The sequence below is a fragment of the Meriones unguiculatus genome, chromosome 1 (assembly GCF_030254825.1).
Source record: "Meriones unguiculatus strain TT.TT164.6M chromosome 1, Bangor_MerUng_6.1, whole genome shotgun sequence".
Taxonomy (NCBI): domain Eukaryota; kingdom Metazoa; phylum Chordata; class Mammalia; order Rodentia; family Muridae; genus Meriones; species Meriones unguiculatus.
The window spans coordinates 30,022,257-30,048,106 of NC_083349.1; the positions used below are offsets into that span (position 1 = coordinate 30,022,257).

Sequence of the window (25,850 nt, forward strand, 5' to 3'; positions counted from 1 at the left end):
ACAAGTCCCACAAACTTGTTCAGCCCATACACTTCAAGGATTTACTCTGTACGGTCAGTAAAATAAAGTCTCAAGAAGATTAAAAATTTTCAGATTTTGTTCATTATAGATGTCGATTTTAAACAAAATTTAAGACTTCCAGGTATGGTGGGAAACACCTGTGAATCCTAGCCATTGGGACACGGAAGTGAGAGGATAGTTCAAGGTCATTCTTGGCAGCAGTGAATTTGAGGCCAGTTTGGGTCTCATGAGACCCTGTCAAGGTTATGAAGCACACAATGTTTGTCCACACCCTTTCTTCCCCATTGGAAGCATTCTGAAGCTCCTGTCATAAACCCTGGTCCCAAGTCTCTGCTGCTTTGGTTTATTGTTGTTCCTTCAGGAAAGGAGCTGAGTGGTCACAAGAGGGGGTCTTTCAAGGGGAGACCCTAAAGAGCTTAAGGGCTGTGGGAGTAACTGTAGAGTGCCACTGAGTACATGCAAGGCCTGGGGTTGGATCCCCAGCACCTTGATCAATTCCTAGAGTCTTCCATAAATAGCCTGTAGAGGTCACAGCTTGACCAGGTGATTTTAGGGATACTAAAGACAAGTTTGCTTTAGGATATGGCTAGGAATGTTCTCTTTTATTCATCCAATCAGCCTCATTCACTACGCATTTACTTCAGCCTAATATCTAACTGACTGGGAATACAAATAGCAAAAAAAGAGATTAGGTAAACAGCCAATTGCAATCAAGTTTTGCAAGTGTTGTGAGGTACTGTTGCTTGTAGAGAGTTGGAAGAAAGTGGACAAGGGCATATCAGAGTGGGTTTGCTCTAGAAGAACTTGAGCTGTGAGTTCCAAGGCTAAATAGGCATTAGGGGAAGGCTGAGGCAAATGTGTTACAAAGACCAAGAGCAAGGTCCAAACACATCCTGAAAGTGACTGCATGTATTGAAAGTCAAGACATTCAGCAGCTTTTGGGGCTCTTTGCTTGGCTCACTCCATTTCTGGGGTTCTATAAAATCTATACCGTTTATAGATTTTATTTTGTTATTTTTAGAGGAAGGGTCTCTCTGCGTAGCCCTGACTATCTAGGAGCTCTCTTTGTAGACCAAGATGGCCTCAAATTCCCAGAGATCCTTCTGCCTCTGTCTCAAGGAGTGCTGGGACTGATGGTGTGTGCCACTACACCCAGCCGTCCATGCCTGACTTAACATGCATGATTTTTCTCTCTACCTAGTATTCTTACCTAACCTGTGCTCTTTTTCTCTTCAACAACAGTAAAATTGTCCTTAAGCTTAAAAACAAAACAAAACCAGCCAACCAAATAAAAAACCACTGAGCAAGGTGCTGGAGGAAGGCTTCATGAGCTAGTGGAAGAAGGCTTGTTTTTAAGCAGTGAAAAACAGGATTTCAGCTAGAAAACAATGAACGAGTAAGACCAGTTAAGAGACTGGAGAGGAAAGATGGGAAGCAGAAGGATCAGAGTTCAGGGTCATCCTTGTCTACGTGGTGAGTTTAAGGCCAGCCTGGCCCATATTGAGTGAGATCCTGGACTCCAAAAAAATAAAAAATAAAAAAGGAAAAGAGAGAGGAAAAACTTTGAAAGAAAAACGATTAATTTTTAGGTATGCTTTGTTGAAGGTTCCTGTGGTGATATCAAAAAACATTTATTATGGCCTGCACTAGCCTCCAATCTTCTGTGTAGCTCAGGCTGCCTTCGCATTCACTATATAGCCAAGGATGACCATGAGCTCTGATCCTTCCTTCTCTGCCTTCCAATGCTGGGATTACAGGCATGTAGGCATGTGTCCTGGTGACCTGCTTTAAGAAAACATTTTAAACATGTTTCTTCTGAGAACTGAGAATGGGAGACTGAGAAACCACAGATTAAGTCATTTGGCCAACCCCTAAAAAAAAAAAAAAAACAAATCTAGATTATATATGTGCAAATAGATCTTATCTGTAGAGATCCTGATTCAGCCGAGGAACTGAGGTTAGGCTAGTGTATTACTTATGTAATAATTGCACTGTACAGTTAGTGCCATTATATCTAAAACATGGCTATGAAGGAATTGACTTGCCCTGACTCCCAGGCAAGCACCTGGTCGGGCTAGACTTAAGTCACCCTATGTCATGGATACACCTATTCTCTACAGCTTGCAATGGCTCCCCATTGCTGCACACCTAATTACCATACACCCGATGGCTTAAAGTAAGGCCTGTTTGCGAGCTCAGTCCTGGAGGTGCGAAGTCTCACATCACATGGCTAGAGAGAGGAAAGGAAGATGTGGTTGGGTTCTTAGCTTTCCTTTTTGTGGTAAAGAACCAGTTTCCTTGTTAATTGTCAGCTAGGAGCCACTCTGCATTCCTTATCATGCAGACTCCAGCTTCTGGCCCAGGGAAGAAGCTTTAGAGCCTACTTACGTGTTTAACTTGAGTTTCTTCTGTAAGCAACCGGAGGATCCGCTGCTGGCCAGACATTCTGTTGCTGTGACAAATTCCAGAGAGAAACAGGGGAAGAAAGGTTTTTATTTTGGTTTGTGGCTTCAGTTCATGGTTAGCTGGCTCCTTGGCTTTGGGCCAGGGGCTAGGCAGAACATCACTACCAAAAAGATATGCTGGAACAAGGTAACCAGGAAGTGCAGGGGAGTAACAGGAAGGACCAGAGCTAAGAAAAGCTCCTTCATCCCCTCCCCTGAGTAACCCACGTCTTCCGAAGGCACAGCTTCCATAATTTACCACCACCGTGTTACCTATTTAAATCTGTAGTCTTTCAGTTGCTTAAACCAGTGATTCGGTCATAGCCCTCATGATTTAATCTCCTCTAGAAACGGCCTCATAGACTCACTCAGAAATGTGCTTACAACCCTTTGGGCATCTTTAAGTGGGATCAAGGTGACCAAGATTAATCACCACAAAACCCTCTATGACTAATAGATAATTGGCTCTTTTAGAGTCAGTGTGCTGGCTTTATAGGCTAACCTAACCCTAAAAGGGAAACCCTGTTGTATCAGTGGTCCCATGGATCATGTAGTTTTCTTTCCTGGGGTTGATAGTGATGTCTGGAGGACTGGGAAGGCAAGCATTACTTGAGGATTCTCCCTACTACAACTACCTAGATAAAGCAAACTGGTGATGTTTAGACAAGGCTGCTGTGTCTGCAAAAACCTTGATGGCATTTAATTGAGGCATGGCAGCTCTATTCTGAATGGGGGTTGGGGAGAGGAAAAACATGACTGTTTCTAGGTATAGTGGAAGAGAAATTTTATTGTAGACAAAAGGGAGACATAGCCAGAGGCAGGGGACATCTGGGAGACTCCCAGAGCGGACAAGACCCTGGGCCATGTGAGGAGAGGGAGGGAGGGGAGTCAGGTGCAGCAGCCAGGCAGCCCGAAAGAGGAGGGGTAGCCAAAATGGCTGGCTGATACAGGGAAGGGCAGCTGGGGGGAAGGGGCGCCCAGCCCCAGTACCTGGGCTGGAGAAGTTTAGGGTAGAAGGTGTGTGTGGGGGTAGGTGTGCCAGCCTGGAGGGCCTGGTAACAGGAAGGGACCCAGGGATGCTGGGAGAACTTGCAGGCCAGCATCTGCTTTGATGTGTTAAATAGGCACCTCAGCCCTTCGTAATACTTACAGGGGATATGCTCCTCCCTCACTCTCGTAAAAAAGGGCAATTTGCAATCACTCCCCACGTGGTCTTTGTGAGTTCTAGACCGAGCTCTTCTGTTCACTCCACCTCACAATGAGCTCCTGGTCTCCCTTTTTATGAGCCGATTAGTATAAAACACTGGGTTATTTTAACTAGCTTTATGGAATCTATGACACCTCAGAGTAAGTGAATGCAAGGAACGTACTTCTGTGAATTGGAGACCAGTGGGATAGCACCAGCACCTTAGGGACGTCACACGCCAAGTCAACTTCTCAAGTGCCTATCATGTCTACGGAGCTAACACGGAAAGTCTCCATCACGTGAAGAGTTTGCAAATGGCAAGGGCGTGTGTGCATGAGTGTGCGTTCTCAAGTGTGCGCATGTGTGCAAACGTGCGGTGTGCGGTCGTGTGCATACCTTTTGCTGGGAATCAAACTCAGGGTAGCTCACATTCCATTCTGAGCCTTTCCCAAACTTTTCCAGACATTGTGTAAATATTTCTGACATTCACATCGATGACATCTGTAAAAGCAAAGCAAAAACTCAACAAGAAAAACAAAACTACAATAAAATGAAAGTCACACCTTGGTCTTATAAAATTTGCTTTCCTCAAAATACTAGTATACGTGTATATAATCATCGCAATGTTGCTTTACACCACGACTTCCCTGTGTGTGTCTAATTAGCTTGCGTCATACCCATGCAGCCAATGCTGTGCGTGAATTAATAAGCATGTAACTGTAACTATGGTGAATTACAATTTCAAAATTTCATGAAATGGAATGGGGCTGTAGCTCAGTGTTAGAGCACCTCCTAGCGGGCCTGAGGCCCTAGGCAATCCACTACTTTAAAATATTCTTTGAATTTAGTTTAAGAAAATCATTAAGTCACCCCCTCCTGACGGGGGAGCAGCCTTGCCAGGCCACAGAGGAGGACATTACAGCCAGTCCTGATGAGAACTGATAAGCTAGGGTCAGATGGAAGGGGAGGAGGACCTCGCCTATCCGTGGACTTGGGGAGGGGTATGGAAGGAGTTGAGGGAGGGAGGGAGGGTAGGATTGGGAGCGGATGAGGGAAAGGGCTACAGCTGGGATACAAAGTGAATAAACTGTAATTAATTAAAACCCTTTTTAAATTAATAAATTTTAAAAAGAAAATCATTAAGTATTTTTAACGAAGAAAAGCAAATTGCAGGACAAAAAAAAAAAAAATCACTTGAGAAGTGGTAGATCCCAGGTAGTAAACAAGGGCTTTGTGTCATCTTTTTTGTAACTAACATCTGTGAGTACCTAATATCTGGCTGAACTTACCTGACTTAATACCACACAACGATATTTCCTCATTATAATTACACAGGTTAAAAAAAAAACAGCTTCTGAGCACAGCTGAAATAGCTCAGTTGGGAGAGCGTTAGACTGAAGATCTAAAGGTCCCTGGTTCGATCCCGGGTTTCAGCAGTGGTTTTACTGTGCTTAGCAGATCCTTCTGTAATGTGTTGTGTCTCCTGCCCTCTCTGAGGTCATCAGTCCTCTCATTTGCATTCAACTGAGCGCAGCTCATTTCTTGATGATCTCGCCCTACTTTTGGGCTTCCTGTACAGTGCCTGCTTGCCAGCTACGAGAATTACGGCTCAGGCTGGGCGTGGGGTGTGATGGAGCTGGGCCCTACAGCCCGGAAGGTTCTGAAGCCCAGCTGTCAGCCTGGCCCCTTTTGGCGCACAGGCTTTGTTCATCTGAGGGAGCAAGAACCAGGACTAGCAGGCAGCTTGTGGATGGAGCACCGGGAATAAAGAAGTCTTTTTCTGGTTTAGGTCTGCACTAGCCAGATTCAGCAGGCCAGATTAAATGTGAATTTCAGACGTAATCCTTGAGAATAGGCAAATTTTGCGAGGAACATATAAAGCAAACACCAGTCCGTCTCCCCCTCCCCCCACCACCATGGAATCCCGGTGTAACTGGTGCCCTGTGTATTCATTTGCTACATTGAAAAACACTGTGTAAAGCCTCCTGCCCACCGGACACCCCCCCATCCACCACACACACACACACACACACTTGGATGCTCATTCACCTTGGGTCCCAGTAAAGGTACCCAGACACCAAACACTCAAGATAAACTGAATTTAGGAGGGAGAACTGAGTTCATTGCCTCACGGTTTACAAGTACACCTGCATCTTTGAGCTGATTGGCTCACACCTCCAACCCCCCCCCCCCCCCCCCAGTTCCTTCAGTCCTACACATGTACCCGGCCTCCAGAGGCTGAACAAACAAAAGCCAAAATGTCCCAACCAATGACTCGGTGCTTAGTGAGGTAAGCAGAGCCTTCTGGTAGCCAGGTGCCAGGCTAAAATAAAACATGGGCAGAGAAGAAGAAGATCCAAGACTCACATTCTAAGAATGCACACGACGCCACAAAGACAACAACAAGCCCCCCGCAGCTTTCTGTAAACCTACTCTTACTCTACCTGTCCCGTTAGTCTGCCAAGAGGCTAGATGACAAGGGCTTCATTCACCAAATCATTAGGTTCTTGGGTGGAAAGAGGTGTTTTCTGGTCAGAGACTCTTGACATGGCAGTGATGACCAGAACAAATCAAAATGGTCATCCAATAATCTGGACAGTTTGAACCTTGAATTATGGATGTCACATAAATTACTCATATCTGTGAGTAATTTAATGCGTCAAGTTAGCTGGGCGATAGATAGTGCTTGCTTATTTAGTTTATCTGGTTAAACACCAGCCTAGATGTTATTGTGGAGTGTGTGTGTGTGTGTGTGTGTGTGTGTGCACGCGCATGTGCTTTAAAAAGATATTATCAGGGCCAGCGAGATGGTGCTTTGCAGCCAAGTCTGAGGATCTGAGCTTATTTCCCAGGATCCTCTTGGTGGAAGGAGAAAACTGATTGCTGAAAATCTGACCTTCACGTCCTCCCACAATACATAAAATAGCTGTAACTTTTAAAAAAAGTAAAAGCCGTAAATAATATTCAAATCAGTCTACTTTGAGCAAGGTCAATTAGTCTCTGTCATTTAGTTTGCTCTGTGCAATCATTTGAAACCCTAAAGAGCAAAGACGAATCTCTTAGGAGAAAAGAATTCTAAAAGCCTGGAGTTCGGGAATACCTGCCTGAGTATCTGACTGACTGCCCTGCTCCTTCGTTTGGAACGGAGACTGCTTCACCATATCATGGTGCCTGCATGTGTTTAGGCTGTCAGTCTGCCCTAGAGGTTTTTAATTTTTGAGGCTCTCATATATGCATACAATGGAATACGATCATATCCATCCCACATTTCCCCCTTCCAGCTCCGTTCATATCCCTCCAACACACCCCTGGCAAGTTTTAACCTCTCAGTGTCTGTCTGTCTGTCTGTCTGTCTCTCTCCCAGTAAAGCCAGGAGGTTATGTGCATGGGTGTGGGGGGCATGCATTGGAGCACGGGAACCCTCCCTGTGGCCACATTCTCAATGAAGATTGGTTCTCCCTCCTTCAGCAACTGTCCCCTGCTGATAGATAGCTTCAGTATGGTACGGGAGCTGGAAAGCATCTACCTATCTCGTATGGAATTTGGGGCTGGCGTGATCCGTGCACGCCTTTCCTGGGCAACCACAGCTGCAGTGAGTTCACGGACATGATAGCCAGGTCATGCTCAAAAGCACACCTCCTCATCCCCCAACTCTTGCAACATTCTGTCTCCTCTTCCTCAGTGTCCTCTAAGCATTCGGTGGTGGTGGGGTTGCTGGAGATGACCTGTTGATCTGAGCAGTCACACTCTCCTGGTCTCAGCCCTGTGACCAGTTATGCATCTCCTCATTGGCTGCTGTCCTCTGAGGAAAGAAGCTGCTCTGACCATGGTGGATGTCAGCAACAGGAGCTAGGGGCACGGAGGAAGTTTGGGGCCCTCCAGGTTTTGAATTTAAAGTTCCCGCAACCGTTTGAACTAAGTTCTTAAAATATCTCTGTGTCCAATTCTATTTTCATCTCTGTCTCTAACTGCAGTCCAATCAGTTCCGTTCCTCTGGGGCAACCTGACAGCTTGCTTCAGTATCTCTTGCACACAGGTAGGAGGAAGGTTGGGATCTTTAACAAAAGTGGGGGTCACTCCCCCCTTACCCCTTCCCCTGTCCAGGTTTCAGCCGGAAGTGGAGAGGGGACACCCGTGAGAAGCACTAGTGACCCAAGCAAGGAGCATAGAGATGACAGCTGAATAACCTCCCTCAGCTTGTAAAGCATAGTTCGGTTGCCCTTATCCACCCACTCTGCAGGGTGGTCACAGGGAGCACCCCAGAGAAGACGGCGCTTCAGCTCTATTCTCCAGTGTGTGGTAGGGAGGAGACCGCGCCACGCCCAAACATGCGGCTTTGGCATAAAGGTTATTTTGAGCCATAGGAAATTAAGAAGCCAATACAACTAATAACTTTCTACCTTTTTTTCCGAATCGCATGCAAGCCGGACATATACTGTACAAAGGTTTCCCTCCTCCTGTCTCTATCTTGAGGACAAAGGTTGGTCAACTAAAGATATTTTTAAACCCTTATCAGCTTACAGATTGCACCAGAGGAATCTACACAACAGACTTCCTTAACTACCTTTTTCCACGGTTGATTTTCTATATGTTTACTTTTCCACCATTTGTCGTTCTGGTGACTCAAGGTCCTCTCCTTTTATCTTGTCGCTCACCCGAAATTACTCTATTTTAATTTCATTTTTCTCTTGTTGAAGGTGCTATGTAAATTGGACTTTGGGCCGGTTCTTGAAGAATCAGCTATTCCCTAAGGATCGATCTCCCCCGTGTCTCTGTGAAATGCATGTGTCAATACATTTGCTTGTTTTCCTCTTTTTTTTCCCTTTGTTAAAAGACCCGTCCTCGGAGAATGTAGCAAAACAGGGGCTAGCCGGTCCTCCTTCCCAGGCCCTTGGGAATGAGGGAGGAGCAGAAAAGGGGGGTGACAATCCATTTGACAAGGGAAGATCACCCACTAGCAAAAGCCAGGCGGACTGAGAGGCTGCGGCAAGATTTGCTCTAAAAATAAAACACTGGGGTATCAGAGAGGAGGGGGCTGGGATGCAGGAAAAACTTGGCGTTGGAGCTGCGCGTGCGCCGGGTGCGGCTGGCCCTGGGATGGGGCAGGTTGGGAGGGTTAGGCTCTGACCGCTGCGATGCCAGGTCGGCTCCTTTCGGCTGTTGTGCTTCCTGCTTGTATTTTTTGAGCTGGGCGCCCGGGATAGGGGGGAGGGATTGGAAGTCGTGTGTTGCAAGAAAGGGCAGACAGCTTTGGGTTTAGGGGAAGAGACGAGTTGCGTGGCAATTGTTAGCAGGCGGCCTCTGCGGCCATGCACTCCTGCAGAACTCGGGGTTCAGGGTTAAAGGAACAAAGCTCTCAGTAAGAGGGGGGCATGTGTGGTTTAAGAAGTGTTCATCCAGATGGGAGGCAAACACATCACTACCACTCCATAATCCACTCTGTTTCCCTCCCACTTTCACGTGGTATGTCCCTGGAAATTGCATTAGACACAAAAGAAAAACGTAATCGTTCTCTGCTTGATAGCGAGTCAGAAAAACCCATAGGAGTCTTCACATACTGAACTGAGGTGGCTTCCTGTGAGCCCGGATAGCTCAGTCGGTAGAGCATCAGACTTTTAATCTGAGGGTCCAGGGTTCAAGTCCCTGTTCGGGCGGTGAACTTTTGCCTTAAAAAGTTGTTAGGACAACTAGTTTTAGCGGGCTAGACACCGGCTCGTGTAGAGAAAGAATGTCAAATCCTAGTGAGAACACCACAAGCCCAATGAAAGCGTCTCAGACAAGCCAGCAACCGCCCCGCTTTGGCCACAAACCTTCAGAATAAGCCAGGCGCCCTCCATAAACCCACCGCTCTGGTCCCTACAGTGTCCTGGTGAGCAAGGAAGGGCGAAGATGGAGGGGGAACTCGAGCGATTAAAGGAGACCAGAATTCACTCACAGGCCTAGCAGCGTCCACCGGCAAGCAGGTGCAGATGATAATTACCAAGAGCTTTTACTCCAATGATGAAATAAAAACAGAACTAAGAAGACATATGTCGAAACGGGTAAGGAACCGTTCTGAAGAAGGACATGCACAGTGCCACAATTGTGGGCCTCAAAACCACAGGCCCACGGCCACGAGGCTTGCTTGGCTGGTTGGTGTTTATTAAAGGGACAGCACCGGCCACTCATCCAAAGAGGAGGACCTCAGGGTGAGATCGGATTCTAGGGGAAGGAGCATTGTCTGTGTTCAGTCGCGTATCCACTGAGACGCCCGCCAAGTTTACACCTTTTTACACCTTTTTACACAGGCAGCGCCGCCATCCGTGCTCACACAGACGGCCCCGGCAGGCCTCAGCCCCCGAAACCAAACCCAAACACAAGACGACAAGCAAACAAACTGCCAATCCATGAGTGTGGGAGAGAAATGAACTAGTGCGGCCGGGAGGGGGACCAGACAGGGTAAGGGGGCGACAGCGGCTAGAGCGCACTTCATAGACACATGTTCACCGTCACAGTTTTACAGAGTCATCGTGGCCGCTCTTTGCTCCCATCGTTTGCGGGCCAGGCTGGCGCAGAACCCCGACTGCTGCCGTCGGAGCCCTCCTCACGCCTCCCTCCAGCCATCGTTCGCCCTTCGAGACAGGCCTCGGGCAGATCTGGGAGACTGAGGGCAAACTGGTCTGAGAATTACGATCACGTCGACCTTCCAGCAGTCGTGAGGGCTGACTGGGGCCCTCAGGCCAGGCTATAGACATCGGTACTCCTATTTCTTTGGGGCCCTGGATAGGGGTAGAGAAAGCCTAGGAACTAAAGGCGATGGCAACCGGGGAGGCGGCAGAAGGTCCTAACGTGACCGGAGTTAATTTTCTCGCTGTTCTAAAAACGGTAGGGCTGAAAATAACACACACCTCTAAGAATGAAATTAGAACTTCAAAAATTGGAGGTGAGGTGAGCCGACTTCCTTTCTCCTTTAAATTTCCCTTGGATAGGGCCCGGAGGCCCTGCATCGTCGCTGAAATAGCTCAGTTGGGAGAGCGTTAGACTGAAGATCTAAAGGTCCCTGGTTCGATCCCGGGTTTCAGCAGGGTTGAGTTTTGTTGTTGGTGTGTCTGTCTCTGGGATGTTAAGTACATTAAGTAAAGTAAGCCAGTATTGGGAGGAGGCAAAGATCGTTGTGTTTGGGGATGCGAGGCAGCAATGTCGTTGCTATCGCTTCCTTTTGGTCACTAGACGATAAGGTCCTAGATGACAGGGGTCCCGGCAGTGACCTTAGACGGCGGAAGCCGACAGGTTGTCGAGTGTTTGCCCCGGTGAACTTGGCCAGTCAAGGTCCGCTTCTCCTCCTCTCCCCGTGAGGTTCACATGACAAACCCCAAATCGACGACGTCGGAGGAGTCACCTCGGTTGTTGTGGGCGGGCGCAGGGTCCCGGTGGCCCGGCGTGTGGGCCCCGCCTGAGGCGCCCGCCTGAGGCGCCAGCTAACGCCTCGGGTGGATCTGCCCCCAGCTGTCGCCCTCCTCACGCCGAACCTCTGCTGAGTCTGCACGCTTCAACGACAGGCTTGAGGACGGCCCGGGAGTGCTCGCCTCCACAGCCAAGCCTCCGCCCAAGTCAGTCAGGGCCCTTCGGAGCGCGGCAACCAGGCTAGAGTTCCTAGCCGTGTCTCCATCCGAAACACAGTCTCATCTCAGCGCCCTGACTTCCAGGCTTCGCCTTTACTGAGTGTCAGTCTTCGGGACGGCAGGTGTGCGGTGTTTTCAGTTGGATACGTACCGATGTTTGGAATTAAAAAAAGAAAAAATCACACAGAAAAGTCCCCTAACAGCTACTATGAAGCAATAGGAGGATACACTGGAGTAGCTCTCGTTTATTAGTAAATTCTGCATTTAAGGTTCAAGCGCTTATTAGTTTTCTTAATTCTCTTTAGTCCAGTAACACCAGCACGCAGGACCTTAAAACAACTTCCGCCCGAACAGGGACTTGAACCCTGGACCCTCAGATTAAAAGTCTGATGCTCTACCGACTGAGCTATCCGGGCTCTTGGCGAGGCTCGTTTCCCTGGACTATCCACAGTCAAAATTAGGCCCCGCGCCGCCCTTCCTTGGAAGCCGTCGACGATCCTCAGGCTCGCGGCGGCCCCACGTCAGGCCTCCTCCTCCGTGCTCACACGGGGACCGCGGGGACTAAAACGACGGAGGTGGCCAGGGCTGGCGGCCCCCGGGGGAAAAGGAAAAGCGCGTTTACCAGAAGTGGGGTTCGAACCCACGCGGATATGAATCCATTGGATCTTAAGTCCAACGCCTTAACCACTCGGCCATTCTGGTACCTGAGGGGACCACGCTCTACCGGTCGGCATCTGGGGCCGTTACCGCGAGGCTCGGACGCGCCGAGGACCCGAAACCACGGACAAAGCGGTAACGGAAGAGCCGAGGTCAGGCGGGAGGGCGGGCGGCCTGCGTGGGCCTCGCCCGCTTCTGCGCTTCCGCAGGCGCCGGGAGCGACCGCGCCAACGCCCGGCGGCAGCGGGGAGAGCGACGCGGGGCCGGACGCGGGGGCCGAGCCGTCGGCTTCCCCGTTACCCGGCGCTCGGGGCGGCGGCGTCGAGGCGGAGGCTTTCCGGTCGCGCCTCGTTCCTCCCTAAGCTTCCTCCTTTCCTCCTCCCTCCCCCTCTTACCCTAAAACAAAAGCGACTCTGGTGGGACTCGAACCCACAACCTTTGAATGCCTCCATCGGTCTAGAAGTCCAATGCGCTATCCATTGCGCCACAGAGCCAGGTATCTCCGCGTCCCCGCGCTGTCTACATCAGAGCAGCAGCGGCGTGTGGCGGGCGGAGCTCGCTCTCTCGCTCTCGCTCTCGCTCTCTCGCTCGCTCTCTCCGTCCACAGCGCAGGCGGCGGCGGGGACCGAGCAGGGCGGCGGCGCCGCGGCATCCGGGGTCCTGGTGGGACGGTTCTGCGCGGGACGCAGGCATTTCCACCCCAGGCGCTCGCGTCACGGCGTCGGCGCATCTAGTCAGTCCATCCGACGCAGCCCGCCACCGCCCGGTTCCATAGTGTAGCGGTTATCACGTCTGCTTTACACGCAGAAGGTCCTGGGTTCGAGCCCCAGTGGAACCACGTTGTGCGCAACTCTCCTTTTCTTTTTGTTTTTTGATTTCCGCGCACTGACTTCTCCGGCCAGCTCGGTTCTGCCTGGGTCTCCCCTGAAGGGTGACTTGGAAAGGCCCCGGTTTCCTTCCACCGTTGGGGGATCTTGTTTTAGCCCTGAAACCTTCCTTCTTTAATTGCAGTCTCCGAACTTTCAGGGCTCGCCGCCGTCTAACTTTACCAAAATCCTCTGTTTTTTATTATCTCTTCTCAGAAGCAGCCCCCAGCACGTGGTTCCATAGTGTAGCGGTTATCACGTCTGCTTTACACGCAGAAGGTCCTGGGTTCGAGCCCCAGTGGAACCACTGATTGTTTTCTTTTTTTTTTTCACTTCTTCATTTTTCATTCCTTGTCAGTGGACTCGACCCCACCCCCTCCTTCCTGCTCCCGGGATTTGCTCTCCGTGCGGGAGTCTTTGCGTGTTTATAGGTGACACTGCCCCCTCGTGGCCTTGTCTGTAAAGTGCTTTTAGCGCCGCTGTAGGTAGGTTTTGGGTGTCAGGCTCCCCCCGCCTTCCTTGCACCCCTTCTAAAAGTTGATTTCGTTGCGTGTCTTTGCTTGGCAAGGATTAAGAAGTTGCCGCCATCAGCTCTGATGAGTTGCAAGCCCGCTGGCCTCATGCGGATGTTACGGATAGGAGTGCTCACTGGGAAATTAATGTCGCGGAGGACAGCAATGCACAAGCCTCCCTCTCCCTTTCAGCTGTCAGGAGTTTATTTTGTGATCCACCCTCCTGGGGTGCAGGTGGGGAGGGGCTCCGCGGTGGGGCTGGCGCAGGGTTTGAGAACAGCACTGGGTCCTTCCTCCTTACAGACATCTTGGAACCTGCTAACTGCCGAACGTGTCAGATCTTGGGTGTGGTGGTCTGATTTCTTTGGCGTGTCTTTCCGCTGCATCCTCACACTGTCTTTCCTTTCTCTTTGTGAACTTTTTCTCTATATAAGGTTTTCCATATAAGGTGTCTCTGTATAACCCCTGGCTGTTCTAGCACTCACTCTGTAGACTAGGCAGGTCTCAAATTCAGAGATTCCTCCGCCTCTGCCTCCTCTGCTGGGATTAAGGGTGTGTGCCAGCACCTCTCCCTTTCGTGAAATTTGAATAAAGCTCTGCCATCACTCTCCTCTTTCCCTTTTCACTCTCAAGTCCTCCCATGTCTCTGCTCCTCACACTCTCTGGGATCGATGGCCTCTTTTTCTGCACTTATTAGACGCACACACAGAGATACACATTTGCATATAAACATATAAATACAATCTGCTGGGTGTGTTTAGTTGGTTATATAATTTCAGGGGTGACCACTTTGTACTGGATAAGCAAATACAGGGAGGCGATTTCTCCCTTTCTCGGTAGTCATTAGTTACCTGTAGCTTTCTGTGTAAGGGTAGAACCCCATGAGATTTTTTTCCCCTACCCAGGGCTAGGGAGGGCACGGGTTTTAGAGGAGAAATGACTAGTGCCACGTTACCGGCATAATTCCTAACCACATTCTAAATACCTATCCTGATAATCACAGATTTCACCCCTCGTCAAAGATGCTTCTCTTTGCGGCCAACGGAGACCCTTAGGGAAAACCACAACTGGTCAAACGCAGTGAGTAACCGAGTCAGGCCCAGTGGGTCCAGCTATTGCTGGACGTTGAAGGAACAGCAAAGAAGAGGGTATAGAAAATTTGTAATCGTCAAAGGACCAAGAAGTCTGCTGGGGGATTGTGTCTGAGGGAAGAGAGGATGGGAAAGCCATGATACCCCAACAACATGGCTGCCAGCCTAAGAGCCAAATTGACAATATCAGCCAACACTCTTTCCTTTATGTGTGTCTCTGTGTCCCAATTACCATTTTTTTTTTTTTTGGTAAGGGTACCAATCATCATGTGTCAGTGCCCCATTTCACGTTTTAACTTTGACATCTTTCTAAAGACCCTCTTTTCCAATAAACTAACAATGTTGGGATCCAGGAGTTAAGCTTTCAAACATATGATCTTTGGGTGTACGTAATCCAAATCACAGCACAAACTGTCCAAAATGAGCCACCGTTGTGTTTGTCTTCTTGAATAGAGAAGGGGGAAGTCAGCTGAGCGCCAGCATCAGTCACTGTCTGCATCCTGACTGCTGCCTCAAGCTCCTGCCGCGGTTCCACCCCTGCCTGATGGACTGCGCTCTGGCACCAGGAGCCAAAGCAAACCATTCCTTCCTCAGGTTCTCTTTTTCAGTCATAAAGTAACGAATACAGAAACTACGGTGCCTGGCCCTACAATCTTTAGTAAGTCAGTCATTCTTCCTCCTCCTTCTCTTTTTCTTTCAACTTATGAAAAGATTTATTTTCATTTTGTGTTTTCACTCTGTGTAGGTGTGTGTGTGTGTGTGTGTGTGTATGTGTGTGGTACAGGCACACACGTGGGCAGCTGCCCACAGAGGCCAGCAGAGGGCGTCTGATCCCCTGGAGTTGGAGTAAGGGTGCTGAAATCTGAATTCCAGTCTTTTTTTTTTTTTTTTAAACTGCCGAGCCATCTCTACAGCCACCACCGTCATTATTTTTTTAAAATAATTTATTAATTTACTTTTATGTGTATGAATGTTTTGACTGCATGTATGTGTCTGAACCACTTGCAAGTCTGGTGCCTTTGGAGGTCAGCAGAGGTCATTGGATCCTCTGAAGGCTGGAGTTATGAATGATTGTGAGCCTCCGTGTGGGTGCTGGAACCTGAATCTGGGTCCTACGTAAAAACTTTTAACCACTGAGCTGTCTCATGAGTGCCGCCTCCACCCCGTGGTCATTCTTCAAGTCCTCCTACCCCCCACTCAGGACATGGTGCCTTGACTTCCCTTGAATGCGTTCTTGACTTCCATCCTTGGGTCACTGGGCTGCTTCTCCTTCCTCTCACCTCACATTCAGTTTTGTGTCATTAAGGCTCGAGGCTGCTTGGAGAAGTGGCTTTGAGAAGCCTGACTAAAATTCAGACAAAGAGACAGTCTAACAATCCCCCAGTCTAGAGGAGGGCCACCACTCATGTCCTTGAATGTGTTTAAATAGTGTTATTTCAAAAGTCTGATATTCTTATGAAGTAACCTTCATTCAAGTGCCTTTGTAATTCAGTTTCATTCATCAAACAAAGAAAGGGCTTCTGGGATCTCGTCTTTGAAGGTTTTCCAACAACGCGCACATTTGCTCGTGGGAGCCTTGACAGAGAATTCTGATTAAACTTCAAAGAAGCAGGACTAATCATAGAGAAAGATGTGAAACTGGAAGCTAGCAGGCACTGCCCCTAGAAGGTGCAGGAGAACAATCTTGGTGGTTAGCGGTCAGGCAAAGGAATTATTAAACAGTACACAGAGAAATGACCTATGTACTGAAAAAGCCTCTGCTTTGTGTATATGAAAAGTAAAAAAGTCTGTCATGCCCGTGAGGGCACGGTGAAGGAAAGGGAAGGAAGGGAAGAAAAACAGACATTCACTGACAACCCAAGCGGTACCCAGGGCCTTCAGAGGCTGAGGGGACTGAGAGACTCTCACATGCTCTGGGCCTCCCTCACACAGCAGGCATAGTGTGGTGGTTTGACCGAGAACAGCTCCACAGGCTGTTTTTGAATGCTTGGTCCTCAATTGGTGGAACGGTTTGGGTCGTCTTCGGAGTCATGGCCTTGTTGGAGGGGCTACGTCACTGGGCGTGGGCTATGAGGAGCACCATGCCTGCTTACTGTCACCCTCCCTGCCATGATGGTCATAGGCTCTAACTCACTGGAACCATGAGCCCCAAGTTAAACACTTTCTTTTGTAAGTTTCCCTGGTCGTGGTGTCTTTTCACAGTAATAGAAAAGTGACAGAGACACACAGCCTTCCCTCTGCCCTAAGCCTCTAAACAAATGGCACATTTCTGTCAAGAATCTTGTAAATTTGGTTCATGTGCAATACTCCCACACCTTAACAACATTTATATGTCTCTGTGAGAATGTGCCCCGTTTGCATGCGGTACCCATGGAGGCCGGCAGAGGGTGTCAGATTCCCCCGGAGCTGGGATTACAGGTGGTTGTGAGTTCCTTGGTATGGATGCCAGGAACCTCTGAATGAGCAGCAAGTGTTCTCAGTCACCGAGCCTTCTGTCCCACCCCAGTGTATCCACTTTTATATCCGAACATCTTGGCCTGCCTTCAGCGGGAAGCCTGGTAAGCCACCGCATCAGTTACTTGTTTTGTTGCTGTGGGGAAACTCCCGACAGCGGCAGCTTAGAGAGGGAAGGGCTGGCCCACTTTGAGTGTGCATCACGATGGGCTATCATGGTGACGGGAGGGTGAAGTTGTTTGTCTCACTGCACCCCCGTCAAAAACGGGGGACAATGAATGTGTGCTCTGCTTCTTTTCTCCTTTTATTCCATCTGGGTCTCCGCCCGTGGACTCTGAAGTGTGACACTCACGCTTTCCATCTAGAAACCTCTTCACAGACATTCCAGAGGTTTGTCCCTTAGGCGATTCAGTTCAGAAAAATCAGAGGTGTTTGCCATTCTTATGCAATTTTCCTGAATCTCTTAATGTAGTTACTTACTCACAAAATGCAGCAGGATTGTTTTACATATTGAAACTGCTGAACGTATTCCAGGTGATTCGGAATTAACTTCACTATTTATTCAGTTACCACAAGTAATTAGAAATAGAAACCATCCAGTGCATAGAACACATTTCAGATCCCGTGAAGTGCTGCCAGGCCTTCTAGCACAAGGCAAGGATGAAACTGATTAGCTCTTCATTGGAAATGTGCTAAAAGGCACAGAATCTTGTTAGAGACACCATGTTAACAGCAAAGGATTGAAGAAAGATTTTTCTATTTCTTGGCAACAAGCTAAGGAAATCATAATGAAAGGTCCCACTTGTTTTTGTTTTTGTTTTTGTTTTTTTTTAATAACCAAACTTCATTACCTGCACAAAGTAACCAAAAAAAGTACCCAAATAAATTAAATTTGGCAAATGGATGTTTTTCATTTTGCAGAGTTTGGAGAATTGAAGGATGCACATCATACCATAGATACATATTCAGGGTGTCCGTGGGCAACTGTTTTAAGTTCTGAAAAGGCTGATTCTGTCATCACACATTTATTAGAAGTTATGGCTGTAATGGGGATACCTGTATAAATTAGGACTGATAATTCTCCTGCATATGTTCCTAGTAAAATTAAACAGTTCTTTTTTTTTTTCCATTACATTACAACATAAAGGATATCGCAGGCATACCATACCGCACAATCCTACAGGACAAGCAGCTATAGAAAGAGCTAATCACACTGTAAAAGCTATGGTTAATAAACAGAAAGGGGTAATAAAGACCCCCAAAGATAGATTATACAGCGATTTATCAACCTTAAAATTTTTAAATGGTGTTGGGAAAGGAACAATAGCCACTGTGTGGTTGTTGGGAATCAAATTCAGAACCTCTGAAAGAGCAGCAGAAGAGCCATCTCTCCAGCCCCCTAGCACACACCTTTAATACAAGAGAGCTTTCTGTACACAGGATTTAATAAAGTTAACCCTAGGTCAAGAGGCAGAGCAAGTAACTAGCTGACAGGGATTAACAGAAAGGAGGGACTTTGGGTTGAAAGTTATTTAAGATGGCATGGAGAAGAAGAAGAAGAAGAAGAAGAAGAAGAAGAAGAAGAAGAAGAAGAAGAAGAAGAAGAAGAAGAAGAAGAAGAGGAAGAAGAAGAGGAAGAAGAAGAGGAAGAGGAAGAGGAAGAGGAAGAGGAAGAAGGGCGCTTTAGCTCTAACTCTTGAGCTCTTCAGCTCCTGGCCTTTGGCTCTTTTGGGATTTCAAGTCTTTGGCTCTTTGGTTTTTAGCCTTTTGATGTTTTCCTCCTGGGCTGTTAGGTGAGCTGGCATCCTTTTTCCTCCTGGGCCATCAGCTGAGTTTTAGCTTTGAGCTTTTGCTTTTTCCTTCTGGGATGTGAGCTGAGTAGGAAGGTCAGCTGGGTGCTTTCTCTGATTTTTCTTCTTTTAATCTTTTTTTAAAATTTATTTTTTATTTATTACAATTTATTCACTTTGTATTCCAGCTGTAGCCCCCTCCCTCATACCCTCCCAATCCTATCCTCCCTCCCTATCAGGTCCCATCAGGAATGGCTGCATTGTCTTCCTCTGTGGCCTGGTAAGACTGCCCCACCCTCAGGGGAAGACGATCAAAGAGCCAGCCATTGAGTTCATGTCAGTTTCTCTGATTTTTCTATTTGGAGACTTATAGCATCTACTCCTTTTCAGAAGGACCAAGTCTTTTTCTGAGTCTCTTCATGGCTGACTTCATTTCCTGGTTCTCAGGGTGTAGATCATTGGGTTGAGGACAGGGATGATGACAGTAAAGGTGATTGAGACAGCTCTGTCCATGGGGAGGGCAGTGAAGGGCCGGGCATAGACATAGATGCAGGGCACAAAGTGCAGGGTGACCACAGTGATGTGGGAGGTGCAGGTGGAGATGGCTTTCCTCCTGCCTTCTCCTGTGGTGCGACCTCAGCATTGTCAAGATGACTGTGTAGGACACCAGCAGGAAGATAAACCACAGGGTAGAGATCAAGCCATTGTTTGAGATCATTAAGACCTCAAGAGCAAAGGTTTCGGTGCAGGCGAGCTTGAGGACCTGTGGGACATCGCAGTAGAAACCATCAACAACGTTGGGTCCACAGAAGGGGAGTGGGAGCAAGAGAGAGATCTGCACAATGGAGTGGACAAAGCCCCCCACCCAGGAGGCCACGATGAGGGCTACACACCGCCCCCTACTCATGATCGTCACATAGTGCAGGGGCTTGAGATGGCCATGTACCGATCAAATGCCATCACGGAGAGGGAAAAAATGTCTGCCCCCCCAAGCAGGTGGAAGAAAAAGATCTGAGTGAAGCAGCCATTGAAAGAGATGGTCTTTCTTCTTGCGAGTAGGTCCACTAGAACTTTTGGAGATGTCCAAGATGTCCAAGACAGAGAGGTTGAGAAGCAGGAAGTACATGGGGGTGTGGAGGCGGGACTCCCAGGTCACAGTGACCATGATGAGAAGGTTGCCCAGCACAGTTGCTGTGTACACCAAGAACAGGAAAAGAAACAAGACCAAACTCAACTCTTGGGACTGAGTCAGTCCTTCGAAAACAAATTCTTTCACCCTGCTGTGATTTCTCTGTTCCATTGGCTCATGTTCCCTCTACTTCTGTCGCCTGGGGAGGAAATACTTTTGTCGTGGAAAAGTACGTCATCAAAAAGAAAAGGAATGAGGATTGTGCTTCAGGTATTACTTTGCTCTCAAAAATTGTATTATATTTATTTAGAGTGTGTGTATGTGTGTGTCCTTGCATGCCATAGCACACTCCTGGAGGTCAGAGGACCGCCTGTGGGAGTCAGTTCTCTCCTTCCACCACGTGGGTCCTGGGGATTGAATTCAGATGATCAAGTTTAGTGGTGTCTTTACTCACTGAGTCACCTTGCGGGCCCTGGGTGGAACAAACTACTCCTTTCTAATTAATATTTGGTTACTTTCATTGTTCATCTCCCACCACTCCATAGTCCGTTCTTGAGGATGACTTCTGACCCTACTCTAACCACTGAACGCTCTGGATTTTACCAGATTTTTTTTACCATTACCATTAACACTGAACTTCTCTTTGGCTAATTTTCCCATTTTAGCCTCCTTTGAGGCTGAGGCCATGCAAATCTAATTCTCTAGTTTCATTCCTAATTATTTGTTAATCTTTCAATAGTTCAGAAAATTTTATTGCTTACAAACATTTGTAGTCTATGAGATGGCCATTTATTTTCTTTGGTGTAAATACTTTTCAAGACTTATTGTAAACTAGATCCCATGAAGCCATTTAGATAATGCTCTTTCTTTTTTTAAATTTAAATTTCGAACTGTGATAGAAAATAACAAGGTAAAGAGAAAAGACAATTGTTTGGGAGCCATGAGCTTTGATGCCTTCCTCAGGGACTGATGGAGCAATGGTGCAATGTTTAAAGGCACAGGAACTGGAGGCTTAGCCTCTCATCACTGAAATTCAAGAACAACATTAGATAACTTGTTTCTAAGCTTAAGGGCTTTACTGTTAAATCGTTTTCAATTGGGTTGTCCTCAGTTACTTGGGGAGGTGGCAACACTGTATTCTGGGCATGACTTACTGGGCTAGCACTTAGCCCTTAATTGGTCATAGACTTCAGCTGGTCAGGCTTTGCTGCTGATGGTGAACCTGAGGTTGATCGGTGTTAGTAAGAAAAGATACTGAGATCAAGAATTTCCAGGAACAGTTTATAGTTGTAGGAGAAAGGCCTTTATAAGTGCAGTGGCTGCTTTCTATAGTAATGGGGCCTTCAGGAGGTAGAATTGAGTTGTTATTGAGACCTTGGCCCAAGCCTCTCTTGCTATTTCCTAGTACCCCTGAGGTGAGCTGCCCCTCTTTGGTTACATTCCCACTGTAAAATTATGTTCAGAGAAGTTACTGCAGGGATGGGGCTGTGTGACCATGGACTGAATGAATCCTATGAAACTATAAGCTGCTTTTAGATGTTTAATTGTTTCCCAGTCATTCAGTGTTTCTATGTTTCTCTATCTGAAAATAGAGGAAATAAAAATAAAGTGCTGTTAAATGTAATAATTTATTATATTGAATGTTTTCCAGTAGTTGCTATCTAATTATTACTGTAGACTGAATTCAGACATAAATATATTCTATTGCTGAGCCCGTCTCTTCAATACCATCTAGACAAATCGAAGAACAATTATCATGAAACATTGCAGTTATCTATCACAGAAGTGTTGGTATAAGGAGAGACAACCAAAACATTCATAAACAAACACAATGAATGGTTTAATAGAAGTGGGCTAGGTGACTACTCAAGAGATTCTTGTCCCGGACCACAAATTAGCTTTTGGGACTTTATAAGGTCAAGGGCTGTTAGCATTGAAGTTAGAGTCTTGTCTCTTGCCAGCCTCGCCTGGGTTTCAGGAGCAGCCATATTCATTGAGGAGAATTTCTGAGACTGTGAAATCCCTCTTGGGAATATTCCTCAGGCCCAGAGGTTTCTGATAGTGCTTTTTTATATAGTCAAACAATATTGTTACATATGTAATTGTTAGATAATCAAACAATGGATATATATATATAATGTTGAAATATTCTTTGATATTAATTCATTTCTAAGAGATTCATTTGTCATCAGCCTTGAGAATTTTTATAAACAATGAACTCATCCTATAAATAAATCCCTATAAATGTTAGTGCACTAGCTTAGTCACCTGTGATGTTGAGAGAACAAAGAATTGAAAAAAACCACTTTTTTTGGGGGGGTTATTAGTTTGGGGTTTGGAGCATAGGCCTGGGTGAAGGCCAGCCAGGTGAAGACATGTCCAGCCACCTGGGGAAAGGAACTAGCTTTACTGCATTCTTTTCCTGCCCACTAGAGATACAGTTGCAAGGAAACTGGCCTAGATGGCCAGGCCAGAACCTTTACAGTCTTGACGCCTAAAGTAAACCAATCATTTCAAAAGTCAATTTCCCTTACCCAATCATGTAACTCCCTGCTTGCATTTCTTCCCTTTAAAAACCTTGTTCCTTTAGGCCATCCCACTGCATTCCTCTCCTACTTCTACAGGAAGTTTTGTGACCCAGGCTTGAGCTTGTAATAAAAAGATCCTCATATGTTTTTCAGCAGAGTCAATTCCTGGTGGTTTTTGGGGGTCTCACCAACTGGGCATAACAATTTCATCAGTGGTCGCCAATGCCAGGAGCCTGGGATAAAAGGACCCCTGTCTTTTACCTCTTCTCTCTCTCTTTCTCCTCTCTTGCTCTCTCCCCTTTCTCTGTCGGGGTGTCCCCTACCCCCATCTCTGTCTCTCTGTCTATCTGCCCTCATGAGATCCTAACTCTCTTCTGCTTCCCTTCCCCCAAATAAACTCTTTCATATAATATCTATTGTGTGCATCATTTAAAAATAAATACTAACAATAAATCCCATGGATTTCTTGTCATGGGAGCTAAGTTCCTGCTTCTGGCCTTATACATTCTATTTCTTGGTGTGCAGAGACAACGAGAACTAATAAAATTGTGAAACTAATACCACAACAGATAGTGAACCTCCACCCCTAAGAGGTCCCCCATGTTCCATTATTAAGTATAAAGAGAAGTGAAGGGATCACATGTATTTATAACTGTTTCTTCACACTACTTCCTCTTAAAAAAAAATCAGTGGCAGGGCATAGTGGCACATGGTGACACCTTCAATCCCAGTACTTGGATGAATTAATTGTTTATAAAAATTCTCAAGGCTGACAAGAAATGAATCTCTTAGAAATGAATCAGTATTTAAGAACATTTCCATATTGTGTATATATCTGTTGTTTGCTTATCTAACAATTATATATGTAACAATGTTGTTTGAATATATTCATATATAGAAACATGATCAGAAAAAATAATAAAAAATTAAAAGCTATTGTCCATTGTTTTTGCCCTTTCAACTGATGGTTGTTGCTTAAGGATTAAGTAAAACACAGGAATGTAGTTATCAAGAGACTCTTACCCCTGTACCAGGACTTCAGCATGCTAGGCAAATGCTGTACCATTGAGCTAAGTTCCCAGCCCCTGTCTAGCTTTCTATATCTATTTATTATGCAGTATCTAAACTACCACAGAGTTATACTTAAAAAAGAAACTAGCTTATTTTTATGATTTCTATTATGCCTCTTATTCTTGCTTGTAAGCTGTTACTGAAGAGATCAATACAGACATAATAGGAATACAGAGATATAAGGTCTTAGGAAAGGCAATTCTAAGGCTAACATTATGTCATAGTGAGAGCATCTTACAGGGCTGAGGGAGGGGTAGGTTACCATTAACAGCCAGGGCCATCCAAAGGCAAAGGAGGAAGCACGGGAAGTAAGCCTAGATACTGTTTTGCAGATGAAGAAATGGAGGTTAGGAGGACTTTTGTCCTCCACCCCTATCCCCCACTCCAAGCTATGCATCCTGTGGATTTGGATTACTCAGAGTTCCAGTTGGGTTTGGTAAGGAGTCTTCAGAATAGATGCTTCCTTGCAATATATTTGCTGTGCGTTTGGGGCAGTTCAGGTGGTTGAATTGCACTAGAAGGAATTGCAAATGAGAAGCCTTTGCTGAGCCTTGAGCCCTATCTGTGGAAGATCAGTGACCTGGGAAGTAGTGAAAACTTGTTTGGTGGGATGTGTGTAGTTGAATAACTGCACATGAAAGAGAATGAGGGGATGATTTTAAAAGCATGCCATTTGCTTTTTATCTTAAGAACTGCACAGGGACAGTAGCCTGAGGCTCTGTAAAGGAATCAGTCTTGAAAGTGATCAAATCACCAATTCAACCGATAGCCTTCAAAGTTCAATGGTAGATACAACAAATAGAAACCAGAGTAATTAATGAGAACTTCTGAGGATGTATGACCACATTGGAGCAGAATAAAGAAACTAGTTATGAGAAGTTTTCCTTTGTTTGTTTTTAGAGAGAACAAGTCAAAATCCCTATTGGTACTTTATTACCAATATGTTTGAGAAAACACACACTAAGGAAATAGGCTTTTTTGTCTTGAACGTTAAGTTATTCTTCTCTGCAACATTCTCCATACCCACTGAAAGTGTCACTGACATACCAGCCATTTCTTGTTAAACCATAGTAATATTTCAGAGTTGGTTGTGCATGGACACACATACGCAGACATATAAACTTCACTGCAAAGCCTTAGCTTAGTACAGACGCCTCATTAAAAAACCCCAACCTCTAATTCCTACCCAAGAAGCAGAGGTGGCTATTTGGTGGTGTGAACTGACCTTGGAGATAGGTGATTTGTCAAGGATTACCTCTCCTTAAGGAACACACACACCTGAGGGTTGGCAGCTCAGTGTCTTCTCTCTTAATGTCTCTTCTGCCTGACTGTAACACGCTTCTCCATGGCAAGCCTGCTCTGAGTGCTGCTCCCTCCACTTCAGCCACAAAAGAATCACCAAAGACAATGTTGTTGGGCATAATTATTGAAGTTCAGTGGCCAGACTTTTCCTCTTGGGAGAAAATTCTGTTGGGAGTTATTACAAGAGGAACATCAGAAGATGTAGGCAAACAAACAGTTTGGCTTTGATAGTCTCCTGCTGTAGGCAGGGGAGGGGATGAATCCTCATAGATCTTGTACCCAGAGCCCAGGTATCTTTGCTTAATAGGCTCAGAGGGAGCTAACAAGTCCATGGGCATAAGAGACAGGAACTAAAGTAAATAACCTGTGATTAATATAAAAAATAAAAATTATAAAAAGTAAATAAATAAAAATGCAATCTCCCCTCCTCCCCCCCCCAAAAAAAAAAGAGATAGGAACTTAGAAAAAGAGAATACAATTCCTTATATTGGGCATTTTATCATATATATTTTTTCTTATTCAGAAGTATCATAGAGACTGAAAAACACTTTTTTCTTTGTTCTTAAGGTTACCATGTAAACTATTATTTATTTGTTTTTATATTTCCTGTGAGAGAGAGAGAGAGAGAGAGAGAGTGTTCCTGTGTAGATATATGCATGTGCATGTATGTGCATGTATGTGCATGTGCACATGCTAATGGGTGTGGAGGCCAGAGGTTGCAACTGGGTGTCCTCCTAGATTGCTCTCCATCTTACTTTTTGAGATAGTATCTCTCACCTGACAGATTGCTCATGTCCAACCTAAGACTCTTGAGTTGATATGATCTTTATGGCCAACAAGTAAACACTTTCCCATGTGTTGCTGACACTCTCCATCACTTCCACTTCTTTTTTCTTTGTAAATCTTCCCTATTAAATTGCTTTCAGATTTCTTTCATACTTTGCAATAATTTGTAACATTCTTCTTCTAGAACTTGTGAGTTCTTTTGGTATCAGGAAGGGTGATTACATAATATGTAACCAAATAAACAAAGGGACAATTTAATAGAGGTGGGCTAGGTGACCAGCTCTAGATCTCCAGCTAAGGAGTTCTTTTGAGGAAGCTGAAAGAAAATGGAAAAGCATCTGGTGACAGCCTTTTCAGGAGATGGCTCTCTCCCTGACAGACTGATCATGAAGTGTGCTGGAAGGAAGGCAGA

General features: G+C 46.3%; 1 long non-coding RNA gene, 8 other non-coding genes and 1 pseudogene across 9 annotated transcripts; 5 read left to right on the forward strand and 5 right to left on the reverse strand.

Annotated features, from left to right (window-relative positions):
* Positions 1 to 75: 75 nt before the first annotated feature.
* On the reverse strand, positions 76 to 4,147 carry LOC132657035 (uncharacterized). The gene is made up of 2 exons (XR_009594891.1): positions 4,048 to 4,147; positions 76 to 2,473 (listed from the first exon to the last, which is right to left on the reverse strand). It is a non-coding gene; the product is annotated as an uncharacterized LOC132657035 (long non-coding RNA).
* Positions 4,148 to 5,014: 867 nt separating this feature from the next.
* Positions 5,015 to 5,087, forward strand: Trnaf-gaa (transfer RNA phenylalanine (anticodon GAA)). Its single transcript has one exon. It is a non-coding gene; the product is annotated as a tRNA-Phe (tRNA).
* A 4,145-nt stretch (positions 5,088 to 9,232) lies between these two features.
* On the forward strand, positions 9,233 to 9,305 carry Trnak-uuu (transfer RNA lysine (anticodon UUU)). The gene has a single exon. It is a non-coding gene; the product is annotated as a tRNA-Lys (tRNA).
* Positions 9,306 to 10,641: 1,336 nt separating this feature from the next.
* On the forward strand, positions 10,642 to 10,714 carry Trnaf-gaa (transfer RNA phenylalanine (anticodon GAA)). Its single transcript has one exon. It is a non-coding gene; the product is annotated as a tRNA-Phe (tRNA).
* An 881-nt stretch (positions 10,715 to 11,595) lies between these two features.
* On the reverse strand, positions 11,596 to 11,668 carry Trnak-uuu (transfer RNA lysine (anticodon UUU)). The gene has a single exon. It is a non-coding gene; the product is annotated as a tRNA-Lys (tRNA).
* A 203-nt stretch (positions 11,669 to 11,871) lies between these two features.
* Positions 11,872 to 11,954, reverse strand: Trnal-uaa (transfer RNA leucine (anticodon UAA)). The gene has a single exon. It is a non-coding gene; the product is annotated as a tRNA-Leu (tRNA).
* A 363-nt stretch (positions 11,955 to 12,317) lies between these two features.
* On the reverse strand, positions 12,318 to 12,403 carry Trnar-ucu (transfer RNA arginine (anticodon UCU)). The gene is given in 2 exon segments: positions 12,318 to 12,353; positions 12,367 to 12,403. It is a non-coding gene; the product is annotated as a tRNA-Arg (tRNA).
* A 271-nt stretch (positions 12,404 to 12,674) lies between these two features.
* Positions 12,675 to 12,747, forward strand: Trnav-uac (transfer RNA valine (anticodon UAC)). Its single transcript has one exon. It is a non-coding gene; the product is annotated as a tRNA-Val (tRNA).
* Positions 12,748 to 13,009: 262 nt separating this feature from the next.
* Positions 13,010 to 13,082, forward strand: Trnav-uac (transfer RNA valine (anticodon UAC)). Its single transcript has one exon. It is a non-coding gene; the product is annotated as a tRNA-Val (tRNA).
* A 5,916-nt stretch (positions 13,083 to 18,998) lies between these two features.
* LOC110565437 (olfactory receptor 4D9-like) lies at positions 18,999 to 19,922 on the reverse strand (annotated as a pseudogene).
* Positions 19,923 to 25,850: the final 5,928 nt, after the last annotated feature.